The sequence below is a fragment of the Stigmatopora argus genome, chromosome 5 (assembly GCF_051989625.1).
Source record: "Stigmatopora argus isolate UIUO_Sarg chromosome 5, RoL_Sarg_1.0, whole genome shotgun sequence".
NCBI classification, from domain to species: Eukaryota; Metazoa; Chordata; class Actinopteri; order Syngnathiformes; family Syngnathidae; genus Stigmatopora; species Stigmatopora argus.
Window position 1 is genome coordinate 6,954,965 of NC_135391.1, and position 17,836 is coordinate 6,972,800.

The 17,836-nt window shown below is 41.0% G+C and overlaps 1 protein-coding gene across 3 annotated transcripts in view; it reads left to right on the forward strand.

The window, feature by feature from the left end:
• The first annotated feature begins 4,397 nt into the window (after positions 1-4,397).
• lhx2b (LIM homeobox 2b) overlaps positions 4,398-17,836 on the forward strand; it is a 54,055-nt gene continuing 40,616 nt past the window's right edge. Inside the window, exons 1-3 of one of the 3 annotated variants that reach the window (XM_077601432.1) lie at positions 4,398-4,628; positions 6,475-6,692; positions 8,515-8,572. The gene's annotated coding sequence lies outside the window, so the exon portion shown is untranslated. The remainder of the gene's footprint in view (positions 4,629-6,474; positions 6,693-8,514; positions 8,573-17,836) is intronic. The other 2 variants (XM_077601434.1, XM_077601435.1) reach the window with 2 other exon arrangements.

A 17,836-nucleotide genomic window follows, 5' to 3' on the forward strand; every position in this document is an offset into this window, starting at 1 on the left:
CATGGCTTCTGAGGAGACAAGATCAAGACGGGATGGGTAGAACATCAGGAGACACAGAGAGAGAGAGAGAGAGGGAGAGAAAGAGGTTTAAGAAAGTAAAATAATGTCAGAGATAAAATGGTCCTGCAATAGGCCTCTCAAGTGTTGAATATTTGTGCAGGTTGTCATTTTGGTGGTATAGTTGGAGGGATTTAGAGGTGGGCTCTTAAGATTTGTCAGGACTGAAGTGCGTGCTATCAGACAGCAGCCTAATCCCTGACAACACCATCATTTAACTAGGTGGGCTTTCAGCCAAAGTCACTCGACTGCGTCCGACATTGATTGAATTAGGAATAGGCTGTATTTCTCCTCTCACATTATAACAATTCAAATGTTCTCCATACTGAGGATAACATTCAGTTATGCAGCACTGTCTGTTTTCCTTGGTCAGCTTGCTGGATGGCCACAAATTAATATTTGCAGTTAAAAATCATATACAATTTCTTTTTCAATTACAGCGTACAGTTCTTAATAATAGCCACCAGAGGTCAGCCACAACTCTTTTCCCCACGGCCATATCATCTCTCATCTCATTTTCTGAACCGCTTTATCCTCATTAGGGTCGCGGAGGGTGCTGGAGCCAATCCCAGCTGTCTCCAGGCCAGAGGCAGGGGACACCCTGAATCGGTGGCCAGCCAATCGCAGGGCACAAGGAGACGGAAAACCATGCACACTCACACCCACACCTAGGAGCAATTTAGAATGTCCAATCAGCCTACCATGCATGTTTTTGGAATGTGGGAGAAAACCAGAGTACCCAGAGGAAAGCCACGCAGGGCTGGGGAGAACATGCAAACTCCACACAGGTGGACGTGACACAGGTGGATTTGAACCCAGGACCCCAAAGCTGTGAGGCCGACGCGCTAACCACTCGCGCCACCAGGCTACCCTCCCCACAGGAGACAAAATGACTGATGGACATTTAGGTTGACATTTACTGACATTCTCAGCCTCTACGTCACTTTTTTTTGGATAAAAACTCTACTGTTGCCCTCTCTTGTGGACAACCTAGATTTTAAAAACAAAATGTCAATAGCTACAAGGTCACAAGAGAAACACAAACTGATATCAAATTGTTAATTAGATTGTTGCAGTCTGAATTTATGTTGCCCATGGTAGCAAATTGGTCTGGTACAGCCCGTTGTGACAATATAGGCTGGCAACTATATGTTGAAAGATAGTTTTCAAAAGTTAATATATCAGGCCAGTGCTTGCATATGCATTCCCTTCATTTGGCTCTTTTATGTTTTTTTTCTGTCGTAGTCTGGACGGACAAGAAATCTTAACAGCTCATTATGCAGTTATTTTTGAGGGTTTGTGTATGTGTGTGAATGTTTCGCTTGAGAGCTGTGGAGCTTATTAACAGAGTGGAGAACATCCGACTAAGGCGCATACTGAAAAACACAAGGTATGCAAATGTTTTTGTCACTCTGACAGTATGTTTCAATTAAGACCAGAAAAAAATGGTCTTTTCTGCCAGTCTTAGTGACCTCCAGATACATAAAATGTTCACACTTCCTACATCTAGAAAGATGGTAGGAAAAAAGATAAAGGAAGTTTAAAAAAAAATGAAATGTGAACGTGAAAGAAAGCCTTCAACAAAATGACAAGCAAGAGAATTCTTGAGTTTAGACAATAAACTGAAACCTGATAATGATGAGATGAAGTACCATTCGCACCAACCTTCAACAATGACAACTGTAATGACACGCGATCGAATCTTTAAAAAATCTAAATCAAATTGCAAACACTTAGATCTGAGACTCAACTGAATTACTATCAGACTCATACACAGATTGTCATTTTTGTTGCCTTCTCTATTCAATTTCAAGTTAATCATTCAATTAAGGAAAATTGGCACCATCAGACTGCTGCCCAGAGTATTGCATTTGTCAACTTGATTCCTGTAGCCTGACTTCAACTTTTATCAGTAACTTGATTAATTATTAGGGGACTTATTGTTGCCTCTAGGTTGGCGTTAGACAGTACAGGGCATACACACCTATTTTGTGTGTTCTTGTGACATTTAGGGAGCCAAATGATCATTCATAGTTCAATTTTAACTTGTTAGGTGGTAATGCTTATAATTATAAGTCTGATTGCAAAAGATGTAAACCTAGAAGTGAAGGTCTCTGGGGTAAGAGTTTATTTATACTTCTTTAAGTAGATATTCCCAACTTATGTATTTATTTTTTGAATAAATATAGTAGAGTAAACACATTGAATCCAGAGGGTGTGACACCTTTGGTGCGAAGGGCTTCATTGTGTTGTACAAACTTTTATTTTTACAATGACAGTCCCCTATGGCCTGACTATAGTGTCAGGGAGGGAGGGAGCTCGTGGCATGTACGGGCCTGCAAAACTTCACCCGTTCATCATGCGTTCATAATTTTCCCAAGTGTAGATGCCCAGGTAACCGGGCAAAAATAAGTGTGTGAATGCATGTGTATGGCGAATCCATAGCCCCCAGTCTGACTACCTGATTAAGATATGTAATCTTCAGTATCAAACACCATCTGATGGTCTCCCGTGGGTAAGGACTACACATTAACACCCACCTGTACTAGTGGCCATGACAGCAGGCACCTTGTGCTCTCCAAAGACGGGATTTGCTTTCACGCACCTGCTATCAGCAGCTTCCCTAACTCACTAATGGACCTGATAGCAGAGAAACAATAAAAAGAAATAAATAAAAAGAAAAACATCTCCAAATCTCCTTCACCAATAGAAAACAGGGATATTCGTTTCAAGAACACTCAGAGAGTGCACATTTGAAAACATCAATGAGAGTGAGTCCAGGTTCAACTGTGAGCGCTGTCAAAAGGGGAGCTTTAAGATACTGACACGCACACGCACCCACGCACATGCGCTCGCTCACACACAACCTCCTTGACATAGTTGAATTGTCGAATGATACACAGCCTTAGTGTGCAATTCAACACCAAATAATAAAGATCCAGTCCTTGTCTAAAGCAGCCAAATCCCACTCATTGTAAATTTGCCAAAACATTCAAACAAGAGCGTCCTTCAGGTGGGTAATTGTCTCTCCAGGGTCCAGTGTAGGTGACTTATTATAACATATTTGTCAAAAAGAAAAAGTTCCTCTAAACTCTAAGAAATCACACTTTGGCTTTCCAGTCAAATCCTATTCAGCTCTTCATGAGAAGGGTTTTCCTATTGGTTTGTGTTTATGCAGGATTTCCACTTGCACATACTAGCTAAATGCAAATGATAAGTTAATTGACGAGACTTAGATAATTTCCCACAGGTGTGAATGTTTTTATTCCTGTCATAAATGAATAATATGATGATATAAAATTGAAATTCATTGTATATTTTCCTGTCTAATGGTTGAGATTTCCCCACTGGAGATAATCTATGGACTTTAACACATACACACGAATCCAATAACATCTCTCCCTTGGCTGTGTGCTGTGGGAGCTGGTCAGCAGCATTAGTCAATTGATTGAACTCCGAGAAGGAGAAAGCGGAAGGAGCCGCAGGCCAACAACAGCAGAGGAGGTGAAGACCTATTGGAAATCACTTCATCACGAGCATCTCAACTCACATGGGCAAACGCGTTCAGACAGCCGCCACAGTCCTCAGCAAACTGCCCCATTGCTGACAAATATTTTACCATGTAACCACTTAACATAAAGGAATTTATTTTAATTGACTATTTCCTATTCTTCAGCAACTGTATGTTTTTTTTAATTTAAAAAAAAAACTAATCCAAGAGAATATGAACTTTGATATCTGGACAAGGCACAAAATGGTTCAATTAATCATTTGAATATTGCAGCGGTAACTTGTTTATTTGTAGTGGCAGCTGCTAAAAGGGACGTGTTTAAGGTGGGTGCCTCTATTTTTTTTTTTTTTTTACAATTTTGAGTGTTCAACCAGTCTACCATGCATGTTGTTGGGAGGGAACCGTGGAGTACCCGTAGAAAACCCATGCTGGCAAGGGGAGAACAAAGGTTGCAACCCACCGGGATTTAACCCTTGATTTTCAAAACTGTGAAGTGGACGTGTTAACAATGCTTTGCACTGGGCCCCCATTGTATTTGGAAAAATAAGCAACCAGAAAAAATAACTAAAATAAATGAAGATTCTACTCAATTCACAAAGAATTGAGGTGGACACCAACTCTTCATTTCTACAGTAATTGGTTAATGTGAAGTGAAGACAGCTCTAAATTATCACCAGGTTTTGTAAAGTGCAACTTGAGGAAAAGATACACTCTCCTTCTCCAAAGAAGTCTGAATGTGCTCTGCTGTGGTTAATTAGTCTGTCTCTGTGAGACGACTGCACTGGTAGATGGTTGCCAGTTTGCCACTGCTCTTGTGCAGTACTCATGGTGATCTCTGGGTGCCAGTGTGGTGCTAGAAAATAGGCTGGTAGGGTAGAGGTGGGCGAGTGAGAACGTTGAATGGCAGCTGTTAGGCCTGGATTGAGAAAGAGCTGATGTTAAGAAAGAAATGGCCAACTTTACTTCTCTTTTGGTGGTCCTAACTATGTCTCCTTAATCCTCCCTAATATTCCAATACATGTGAAAGATTAACTATTCTTGACAGCCTTGACCGAAAACTGTGAGTATCAAAAGAAGTAGAGCCTCAGATGTGTTTATATTAATGTGTATAATTACAATTTTCGGTCGTGCAATTATATGTGCTTTGTGTATGAGACATCGGATAGGTCTGTGTTTATGAGTAGTATATTATTCGATACCCCCTCCCTTTATCCATCCTTCTGCCCATGACACCACACCCCCCAGAGGCATGAAGCAGACTGAGGGGCTGGTACAGGAACAGAGCTGGGATCATGGAGGCAACACTGCAGGCATCTGCCCGCAGGAAGCGGCACCAGCCCCATGCATCTGGCACCAAGGCCTCCATGAGCCAGGAAATGGCACACCTCAATCCCCCCTCCACACACACACACACACATGCACACATGCACGCACACACACACACACACAAGTTCATCAACATCGATCGTGATACAGACATTGTAGCTATTTTGTTTTGGGAATTGTTTATTGAATTAGGGTTTGCCACATTTTGTCATTTCCAGTATTCCGTGGCATTTCTATTTGTCCATTCATCATGCATACAGTTTAAAAATTGTGTGGACCATATTTACATAAACAATTCTATGGGGAATTCAGTGATGGACAATTTGACAATTACCCCCACACCAACACACACACATGCTGAAGCGGAGAATCAAATTCCCTCAAGAATAGAGCTTTCGTGGCATAAATGCATATGTATATCTATCTACCTCTCTGTAGAGTTCATGGAAATGCAGTTTGATTTATTGTTTGCATGTGTTATGTGTGGGCGTTTCTGTTTACATGTATATTATATGTGTTAGCTGTACATACCATCACGTGCAGACAGAAAGCTCTGAATACATATCTGCTTCTGTTGCCCATCATTCTCCACTCTATGGAGACAAGCAGCTGACAGAGCGACATACCCTCACCTTGCATTACTCCCATGCTGATGAGGCTGCTCTGGGCCTGGCCGGTAGGGTCGGCAGGGCGCTAACACCGTATTCGTATACTATAGAAGCTAGACTGCGGGGTACAATTAGGGGGGTAGAGAGCGCCATTCCATTGCTCACCTGTCAGCCGGACTAGGGATGTGCATGGGTGCAAATTGACACGAGTGCCACAGCCAGGCAGACAGGAGATCTGAGGCAGGGACAAATCTCCCTAACAAACCATGTTATCCTGCCAGTCAGTGCAGAGGCCATCTCACATTGACCCCCGCACCACGTATTGGGCCACTGCCTGTTTCCTGGCGGCATACGCCGACCACCACATTTTCTGTCATTGAGTTGAGATGACACAGCCACATGAAGACACAGCCAAAGTCATTATCTTCCATCAGCCGGGTAGAAAAAAAATGACTGGTAAAAACTAGTAGAAAATGACCTGAAGGTCTGACCTGGAAATGGCACAAAAAGCTCTGAGATGGTGCTATCGTTCCTAAAAATGTCAGCGCACCTGGCCGCTAGCCACCGGCCAAATCAACGGCGACAAACAAGAGCAAAACCAATCCTGTCAAAAATCTTTTTTTTTGTGTCCTCAGAAAAGTAACTTGGGAAACACAGTGGAAGAAAAATTGGAGATTAAAAATTAAAGAACACAAACATTTGCAAAGATGGCTGAACAACAAAGAAATATATAATATATAAATAATTATACACTTTGAAATAAATTAATTCTATATAACAAAATGTTGTCCCAAATTTTTACATATAAAAAAGGAATTTATTGTATCATCATAAATATATGTAAACACACACAGAAGGATGCAAAACCTCAAATAATCTCGAACTGTGATCTGTCATTTGTCAAATGTTGCTTGGATAATGCACTGCTAAATTTACTGACGTTTCCCCTAATCCACTTAATTTTCTTTTCAGGGGAAAGTGTCCACATGAGCGAGCTGCTTATTTTAAAGTAGATGATTTTAATATGGACAGCCTCATAGCAGACAGATACTATAACCATTCTGTGTGCAGGCGTGGGTTAAAAGAATGTAAACTGCTGTGAGTAATGGGGAGCAGGATACTACATCAGGTGGACTTAAAAGATATTTTTTCTTTCCGCTTCACGTCCAAAGTTGGAGGTGATGAGGCAGGTAAGCAGTCAATTAATGTTTCCATTGCTTTTTAAAATGAGTAATGGTTCTCCATTGTGCAGACTTTATTAGGCAAACACTGTTGTTGTATGCAGGGCCAGTCCTCCTGGCTAGGCAAGCTCATCCCAAGCCATTGTTCTCTATCAGTGGACAGGGCTGATTCCTGTAATTAGCTGTCAGCGCAGAGCCCTCAGCAGCTTAGTGCTGTCCGCTCAAATCAAACTAATGAAATGCAATCCGCTCAAATGTCCTGGATGCATATCTGTAACAGGCCTACGCACACGAAAAAAGGGAGGCACGGGTAGCCTGTGCCACAACATGGATACATTCCCGCTTTTGCCAAATTTAAGATTCAACTCCAAGCTCATTAATTTGTTAATTCAGCACATTTTGACAGCCAATTAATGCAGTTGAGGAGGGGTGATTCGTGGCGGACAAGAGGTGCCTGAGCACCCACGGAGGAGCGGGGGTGATGAGGTCGGAAGAAAGAAGTATCATTTGGTTCTTTCCTTATATCAACCCCCACATCCCTCTAAATACACCATTATTTTTATTTACATAGCTTTTTTTATATCAGTCTCAGCTCTGCCATATTTTCATTCAAATTGAAAAAGAAAAAAGAAAAAAATGAATTACGACCACCCGGTTCCCTAAATATATTGTGAGTCCAGACTGATATCACAATGTCCTCGACGGAATAAGGATAAGCGGTTCAAAAATTGATTGATTGATTGATAGAATACTCACTTTGTCCACTTCCCTTTCTCAATGTGCCCAATCCAATCGTCTCTCACCACTTGGTCGGACGAAAATTTATATCCGCAGTTTTCATGTTATAGCAGTTTTCTACAACACTCCCAACAGCACAAGATTCAAACTGGGATTAAACCTGTTTTTTCCATTTATTTGGTTAAAAAAAGGACTAACGGTTGTGTCTGAGTAAAGTCCAATCCTTCAAGTTAAAGTGCCCCACAAGGTGACAGTGGAAATTTTAATTAAAGGAACAGGAATTGATTAAAGTCTGGAAAATTGCTAGCCTAGACAAGCATTGAGCAGTGTTCATAGAATAACAATCACTTTTAATTACCGTATTAATAAATTGATACATCGAATGTAGCGTAGTACATTCACCCAGACAGGCAGCTAGATAGATGTTGTGCATGTATAATATATTTGTTGTATTAAATGATCTTTACACAAATTTCATTCATCTGACTCCCTCACCACACTGACACCCTCCCTCCCTCCGCTGTGCAGGTGTGTGCGTGAGTGCAGGGCAATGTGAACGTGCGAGAAGCCTGGGGGTATTGAAAGGAGCCAGGGTTTTGCCGTAGTGTTGGTGGGCTCGTGGGCTCCATTGAGCTGTGATCAGATGGGTCTCGGCCACTCAGGGAGAAGGCCTCAGGCACTCAACAACACTGCCAGCACTGCCATGTGTGAACGCTTGTTCTCTTCAATTAAAACAGTCATCTGAATATTCATATCACATTGCTTCATGACAGCTCTCAACTGTACATGCCTGAAATCGCTGTAGAGTTCAAACCTTGTCCTGAAAGGGCAAAGACACTGACAAAATTCAACTATTCTCCTGCAGGGGCGTAAAGAGTAACCCTTAAAAAATCTACTCAACGAAGAGTAGTGTTACAGTTGAGAGATTATACTCAGGTGATAGTAAATATAAGAGTATTTTTGAATCAATATTTTATATTCTTTGAAATTAAAGAACAGAAAATTTCGAACCATCAATTATTTCTTTTTCATGTGTGTTGTTGCTGCGGTTTTTATGTTTCATTTATGGAAACTGTCTCTTTATACATCTTAGGAACTGGAAAAGCAGACAAGTTGTTCCTTTTAACCAGGCCATATTGAAGCAGGTTCAGGTAAGGCATCTTTAAATGCAGCTCATTACTCATTACTGCCGAGCCTGGGACCTTTAATATGTGGAGCTTGGCAGCAAGACCACCTGGCCACACATTAAACACTAAAGGCTGAGCTCCCTAATGACCACAGATTAGATCATTACCTTAACAAATCAGAGAGGAGTTTTCCTGGGCCAAACTAGCAGCCATGAGAGATATCAGGAATAAGGACGAGAATTACTGTGTTTATAAGCAATGCCATCTATGAAACTACACTACACGCATCTTCATGTTCGTTGACTGATTTGGCATTTGGAGTCCGTATGTGTGGGAAAGGATCAGACCTCATTGGCCAAAAGTGATGCAATGAACTTCTACTATCAAGGGAAGTGTTTCATAACTCATGTTGGATCCGCTTTTGAGAATTGTTTTCCAATTTACTGTTGTTTCATTTTTGGGGGCTATGGTTTAGTCTGCAGAATATTGTATTGAGTAAACTATACATTATACTTATAATACATCACATTTATAGTGGTAAATTTACACAGCACAGGGATTAGATAAGATACATTTCGTGTGATGTATATGCACAGGGAAAGAACTGTAAGAAGAAACACAATGTCACTACAAATGGTGATACATATTATTCAGGATGCAAATATTCTTTGTATCGAGCGACGTTTCGTTGTCATATATGGATAGTACATATGTTTATGTCCATCCGGATGTGGTAAAGATGAAACGTTGCTTGACTCTGCTCTACAGAATGTTCCTTCTGGGTCAAAACTAATTGGTGCAGCAACATAGAGAGACTTGCTCTGATAATGACCACAAGCACTCCAGCTGCTCTCGCATGACCGACCTAGCAATGCCGAGCCAATCCCTTCTTCCCCTCCCTCGGTCTCAACACCCACTGCCCCTGAGCACACTTACACAGAGCAGTGTTGGGGCAAGTGTGTGTGTGTGTGTGTTTGGGGTAAAGACACACTAAAGATGGTGGACAAAGTGAGTATATCTGATGATCATGGTGGGGTGTAAAGATTCATTCCATGAGTTGTAACAAAGAACATTTCTTCAGTGTCAAGAGCTCATCTGTCTACAGAAAACCTCCCCTTATTTGTTCCACATGTGTCTGCTGCCTCTTAACACGACCATATGCCAAGCTCTGTTAAGAGTTGTGCAGCTCACCTCTCTTATCAAACAACTGTGACTGGGCTTTCTCACACTTCATTTTCTACATCATAACTTATTGCTTCCATCCTGTGTCAAGCCAATGAAGCCGAGGAAACACCTTAACAGCCACCTAAGAACATGACAAGAAATGAAAACCAATCAATCAGTAGACAGGCAAGCTAAGTGGAAACGGAGACGGAAGTCAATAATGAAAAGGAGGGGTCTCTTAAAGCTTTATGACATTCCTGTATAGATGGAGGTGCGGGTCTGGCAGTGTAGAGTGGCCTCTGATGTTCCACAGTGGTCCCAGAACCTTACTTTCATTAGTGGACCAGGCCATAAAGGGGAACGCAGAGCACCTGATGGCTGGCCCAGTCAGCGCCGGCACCCCTCTGCCTCCGTGTTTAATATGTGCCTCTGCCATGCCGCCGACCCTATAAAACATCTGGTGACACAAGACTCTGACTGTTTTAGCTAAGTCTGCGTGGTCCTCTCATAAACAATCTCTGGTCTAATACAAGACAGAGGTGCTCTGGCACTCACAAGGCTGACTAGACCAGATTTAGCACGTTCATACAGGAGACAATGCACAGCGTCTGCAACCTAGGAAGCATGAAGTTTTGTGTTTACTCTCAGACAGCGGTCCTCAACCTATCTTGTGGCAGATTTGTTTCACAATGACCAGGTCTTAGGAACCCTGGAGCCACATTATAACTCCATACCTGTCAACCTCTGCCGATAACTGCCCTTATAAATGATTATGATTCCCCTTACAAACCCCCAAAAAACCTTACAAACACCGTACGACTCGTACAGTGTTTGTAAGGTTTTTTGGGGGTTTGTAAGGGGAATCATAATCATTTATAAGGGCAGTTATCAGCAGAGGTTGACAGGTATGTAACTCTTTCATGCCTACACTGTGACCATTGAATCCTATAAGATTTTGAGGTAGGTTGAAAGTTTGTGATGATGAACTGTGCGCAGAGGAGGACAGTTTTTATCTTGCAAAAGTTAAAGTCAGGCAGACCCTAGTGCTTTGTTTTTCTTCAATGAGCTGGTTGTATTTTTGTTATTACTGGAAGCAATGGGTGAATTGGGTGTTCAGCCGTGTGGGGCGCACTTTAAATTTTCATTATGGAATACAATAAATTCATTTTTCATACCCAGACTCACTGCTCTTGGTCCATTTTTGGTGAAGAACATACACTAGATGCATGATCGTAGTGACCTATCTTATGCGTGAAACAGTGGGTGTGTGGGTTAAAAACTGCTGCCTTTTGTCAGACATAACCCATCGCTCACATCAAACAGAATGCAATAAGTGAAAATGCTATTTTGAAAGGTAAAGTGCTGAAGTCCAAAACAGGTTCCTAACCATATTCAAATTGATTCAGGCAGAGGGGTTTGGTTGGATCAAAGACTAGTAGCGTGCCAGTGCAGCCTCGGACCACTTAGCACCTTTTCACAGGCTTTGATCACCTTATTAAGAGGCTACTCCAAGAACAGGTGGCACTGATAAGCATGGCCCAAAACTACACAGTGAAGTGTATTGAAAGCCAGTTTCCTCTTGTGTTATCACACAGACAAAAGAGGAAAACAAGAGAGCGTCTCATCCATTTAAGGAAAAACACAAGCCAGTGATGTGTAAATAGCTGAAAACACTCTAGTAAATGAAACAGCAAAGATGAAAGTCATAATAGTCAGAGTCTTAAGGAGGATATTGACCACTGAGAGCATGGAAGAGAAACAGAAAAAGACAGATGAACAAAAAAGGGGAGTAGGACATATTTAGGAAGCCTTCCCAGAATTGAATCTGTACCCTGCACGTAAATGAATGTGAAAAGAATCCATTTGTTTGTTTTGCAGGCCACACAAAACACATGTTGCTATACTGTCTTTGAACTTGACCCTAATAAGAGGGGAGGTAGCACATTAAATCAAAACTGCTGAAGACAGCAGAGAATATGAGTTGACATTTGAGATCAGAGTCCATGCTGGGAATGAATTCAAACAGGACTCCTGCAGCGGACAATGATTGCTGGAGTGTTTTACAGGTTTATAGCAGTCACATATATGACAGTACTGTGCGGTGAATTTAGCAAATTGAAATGGTAGATTTTGTTATAGAAAAAGAATGTTAAGTGAAAATAATCTAATACATTTTTTTCATGTTTTCCAACAACTGTGCTATATTTATTAATTCACACATTAATCCACATATTTGTTCATTTTACTTGCATTGCATTTTATCTTCCATATTCAGCAAGTGTCTCTAAGCTGTGACTCTCTTTGAATCTGATATGAATGAGAACGCTGTTTCTTTCTGTAGCAAGGCCATCTTTGCTGATGTTAGTGTGGCTCTAGAGCAGCTGCATTGGAAATTTCCATTTTAGTGCAAGCCACACGGGTATTCAGTGTTAACTTGTGAGCTGGCATCAGCCTGCCTATTCACATAGGGAATAATAAAAAGTGTATGATAGAGGGGGTATGCGACCAAATCATGGTGCACTCTGGAGCCAAGGTCCAGGCCAGCCTGCTTTTAATCGTTCATTCATGACTAAATGCACTTATCTTAGGTGTCTGTTCCTTTCTCCTTGGCCTTTGTCTTCTTACATGGCACCAGTGTGCGATAAGAGATCATCAGGTGTGCCGCCGTAAATGATCCAAATCCATTTCTTTGGGCGAAAAATAATTTAATTTACAATAACTTGATATGCTCATTCATTTGTCATTGCTAATGAACAATTATATGATTTTCTTACCAAGGCTACAAAGTTACATGTGTATGACTGCCGTGTAAAGTGGTGTGTTGTAACTTGTAAGATTATTTTATTTTATTATTGTTTTTTAACATTCATATGGAATATTTGCCTCACTTCAATATAGGTTGGGAAATGCTTCCGTAAGGAACTGACATAAAGGGTGAATATTTTCACATCTATAAATAAGCTGGACATCAATGCACATAAGTGAAGATATCACACATAAAGGCACCACGAACTAGAGGATGTGTTGAGTATCTCTTGATTGGTTTTATGAGGTTTCGAGTGTCACACCAAGACAAATGAGGTAATGAGGCAATAAAAAGGCAAAGTCATCAGCCACAGGTAGTAGACTTGTTCCTGTGATGGCTTCCATTGATCAATATTCTGGCCTTTCCCCTCTTCACAGGAAAGGATCCAAACTGTGGTGAGGTGTCAAAATTCTCTCTTCACTCTTGTCAGTAGACGTGTTGCAGAAAAGAGAAGAACAATTCATGAAAATACTCACCTAGTTGTGCAGATGTTAATCCTGCTACCGTCTTGCTTGAAGGAAAGAAAAAATATATATTTAGCCATACTTCAAGTGGATCTTGGTCAATGCAGTTTAACTAATGATGTTTCCGCTGAGACAAACAATAGCTAACAGCAGTCAACTGATTACACTTGTAACTTGGAAAGTTGGTCATGTCTTGATGAGTAGAAAAGAAAGGTACACACACACTTCCCATTGATATGAAACAAAACCGAATCAAAAACACAATTCGCAGTCAAAGCACAAAAGTCAACAAAAGCCCAGACCTTGGCCCATGATAAAAAATAAATGTGACGCCTGTGAATTGAATTAATAAGGGATTTGTCTCACTTTTTCAAAACTGCTGCAAGTGAATTGGGCAGAAAATTGCTAAGATGATTCCAGTGTAGATGTTTGAACTGAACACCACATCTCAACAGTCAGTCACCTTCTTAATGAACGTGTAACTTCTCAATGCTAAAGTTGCTTTTCCCGTCAGTTGTAAAGTATATGAAAAGAAATAGTATACAAAAAATGTTCATAGCTTTAAACTACTTGTTACTTTTGCCAGCGGCATCACAGAAATAGGTCATGTCTATGTTTACGACTTACCAAATGATTAACTCCTGCCACATTCTGCAAATGAGAGACAGAAATCTACCTCCATCCCCCAGCAGCTAGCAGCACATGGTGAAAAAAAGGTTGGGGGCGGAAAAAGAGAAGAAGAGAAAAATAATTGGACTTCCCCAACCCCCATGTTTCTTACCCCCCAGCCCCCTAACCATCGTTCACCGGCACAATTAATAATGCCCTACGCCTAAAGAGAAAAACGACAGTTTGTTAAAGAAAATAAATAAATAAAAACAACTGTAACATATTGTGTCCTTTGAATACATTTGAAATAAATAACTCGGATTATAGGACTGACCAACGTAATGAACTGCTGTAAAAAGACTGACATCCAAGTCATTCATTCATAAAATCCCAATGTGTGACTTACTCTAATTACAGAGCATGTCGGCCCCAATTAGCCCGCTGCATCTCCTCTGTTTCATTCTTAATTAACAAAGCCCTGGTAATTACAGGTTTCATGGCGTGGGGGTGGGTTTAAGGCATTAGCTGGCCTACGCAGCAAGCTGTTAACTCCATCCATGTCAGTGCGCATAAAGAACCGTTTTTTTAAAACAGCATAGCTCATCTATACATTGCCAACTTCCCAATTGTTGTTTTCTATTGCCAATATTATGCATAAAAAGCAGTCTACAAGCATGACGACTTTTAATAAAAGAGAAAAATTTGTCAAAAAATGTACTTGAAAAAAAATGAAAGAGAGGATGAGGTAAAATGTTACAGAGGAGAGTTCAGGTTGGAGTCAGTGCATGCAGCAACGTGTTAATTACACATGTAAAGCCCATTCTGTTTGGCAGAGGACACCTGCTGGCAAGAGAGAGGAAGCCGTCAAAAACAGGAGCTGCATTGGGTCAATCAAACCTTCTCTTCTCTGGGGTGATGATAGCACTCTGATTACCTTTTCATATGGGTTTTAAATTGGAGGGCACACTTAAAGAACACGTTATTCTCAAGGGAGATGTCAAGGGTTTAAATGTTCTAGGTGGAAGGTTCATCACCACACCATTGCTAAATTGTGGGTGATGAAGTGGTCCTGATGTTGAGTAGTGTTCTATTGATCTGATTGATATTGCAAATCAACGTGTAATTCTATTTATTCTTTTGTTGTAGCATCTGTTACGGGTGGGAAAAAGTTTTTTCATAGGCAGAATAGTAAATGGAAAACAAATAAAATCTTAATAAATGCAAAGTAATATTCAAACAAGCGTATTGTTGACTCTGGATTAAAACTAAATGTTCTCATCATGTTGCTATGCTTCTTTGTACTTAATTTATTTTTCAAAGGAAGGAAACATTACAATGATCCCTGGTTTTATACTCTATTAAGTGAGTTTTACTTCTCTGGAAGCAAGTGATATGATCAACTTCATGCCCATCAGGGGAGCTTGTGTACATTATGCCTTGGGTCTTACATCCTCATACATATTCAAAGGACATTCACAGTTCATTATTAACTAAAAAATATCTACTCTTTCTTCTCCTAGATAGCCACATTACATTCATTAAAAGGCAGGAGCACTAAGCATGCCCAAAAAAATAACGACACACTTGCAATTATAATTCAACCATTCACCATCTCACATCCACGCATCAAAAACATCAAACGCCAGCCTGCTTAATGGTTGCCTCTCTGTGTTGACAATTAGTACTCAAGGACAAACAATAAAGCAGTGGAAATCATGGGGTTCTGATGTATAAGGTTTTTTTTTCCAAACATAAATTTACCCTTCAAGGCCATTTGATATGCAAGTCTAAAAAGTAAACACCTTTGTTTCTATTGATCAAGAGTCATCCCTTGACAAAAGCTACATCCACCCATAGTTGATTTGTTTTTTTCATAACTCTGTTGTTAAATGCGTTCTGAAGTTACAGATCCATCTATACCAAGGACATTGCAACAATTAAAGTAGTTGTACCCACGGCTCAACCAAGATTTGAATTAATGAATTTGTGTATTCGTGTAGCCGACGTTGCGACCAATCATGAGCCAGACGACAAATGGTAACAGTACTGATCTCACATTTTCATGGCTTGGTAGAGGAGAACTTCTCCTGCTGCTTCCCAAACCAAGCTGGCTGTTTCTAATGAGACAGTCAGACAGGGAGCTGTCACACTGACTGGTGCTCCTGACATACGAAAATGAGACCAACAATTCGCATGCAGGAATATCGGGGTTAGACGCGGAGGACCGAGAGGCTGAAGGAGCAAAATAGAGGAAAGGGAGGAGAGTGTCTTCGCAGCTGTCAGAAGAGTGAGTGACAGGTCAGAGGAGGTGGCTGAGCAGAAAAAAAATCCCTCCAAGGGCCTTTAAGTGGAAACAGACAAAAGACACATCTCTGCATACAAAAGATTTACCGCAAACTCCCCTGTCTAGTTTGTCACTGTGATCTGACTAGTCCACAAGGAACTGGGAAGAATACTCTAAAGACAGGACTACAAGCAGAACAGTTCAATGATTTACTTTTGAACCTAAAAATGTTCTCATTGTGTTAATTTATTTTCAATCCAACACATCATGAATCATACTTGGCTATTATTTCATCTTTAAGAAGGGTGTCACAGATATTTATTTACCAGATAAATATTGCAAAACACATCTAGTCATTCCTAAACGATGCCACAAGACGACTCTCTCTGGTTGAAGACTTATCTGGTTGTTGAATTATTGCTCCCTTTCAATGATTCTATCTGGTAAGTTATTCTGTCATTTGCCTCCACTGTAGATCCAGGTGCTTTCTCTGTGTCACTCAGTTACACACAAATCTTGAGATTTGAGGCAGCCCCAGATTACGTTTCATCAGCGTGGGAGAAAAAAAAAACTTGGGCTCAGCGACACTCCCTTCCTTCAAGGTGTTCTTGTTCCATCTGCTGGAGGGTCCAGTGGGAATACTTCTCTGTGAGTTCCTTCTTCTGTCCCAGTGAGCAGTCTTTCATGTCAGACAGGATACCAGACAGGAATCCCAGCTAGCATTCAGCTCCATTTAAGACTTACATGTTGACAGAGAGAAAGAGGAGTATTCTTTTATCTCTAAAAGGCCCCATTTTTTTCTTCGACAGCCCATAGTCACATGCCAAATTCAAAACGTATGTGGCATGGTAGAGAATAGATGACTGGTAAACTGTAGTTGGTAGATTGCAAAAATAAAAAGCAAGGGAAAAAACATAACAATATATCAAGTAAGCCTTTATGGTTTCAGAATCAGGGGGCTTGTGGAAATGCATTGAATTCTTGAAAATTTCTTAGAATTCATAGAGATCAATAAAATCTTAGGTTTGATGAATGGGTCTACTGTATATTCTAATGTTTTGGATTGCTGGAGGACATTTGTTTTCACAATTTTTTTGAGTTTTGTAAAGACACTGAAAGGCCTGCAATAACTGCCCGTTTTATATGAATATTCAAAGAATTGTAATATAAATTGAGAAGGTATAATGTTAGATTTTCCTGGCCCTTGGTGCAGGGACCATGGGTTTCTACTTAGTGATTTTAAGAGTTAGTGGTGTGAATAATGGATGGCAATTTTGCAGTAAACAGGTCCTATTAAATAATGCTGTTTTTTATGTAATGCATTTTTCTCCTTGTACTACAGAGATATAAATGTGTTCACTTCCTGTGCTGGCGACATAACAAAGTCTAGTTTTACCTGACCTGTACAGAAAGCAAATGGATGTTGAAGGTTGTTAAAACAATTTAAACCTCCAGAGCAGCAAAGACTATCTGTCAATGAAGAGTGTACGCACGTCCTTAGTGGGCAAGGAGAGGTGGCTTCTGAGGCCTCACCTCTCCAGTGGAGTGGTAAATCAGCCATCAAGCATGTGACGGGCTCAGCACCCCCCCTTCTCTGCCCAATGAGACATGACCCTTTCAGCCCACATCCCGCCCCCTCCTTGACTGAGCTTTGATATCCGTCTCCGCTCCACTGACCAATCCATGGAAAGGGGGGCTCCCGCAGCATTCCTCCAGACCAGCCGGACGAAGCAGCTGAGCATATCCCATCATGCAACAAAAGCCCAGAGGAGGCACATTGACTTTTGGGAGGAAAGGGTGCTGGGGGAGGGACTAGTGATGTTCAGACGGCCCCCTCAGACTTTCAGCCTAATAGAATGGGTCATCATCTGAAGTTGCTGCTGACCCGGCAGGAGCCGACAACTGTTTCCTGTCTGCCGGCATCAGCTTAGCGAGTGGTGAGGTCCGAGGATAAGATGGAC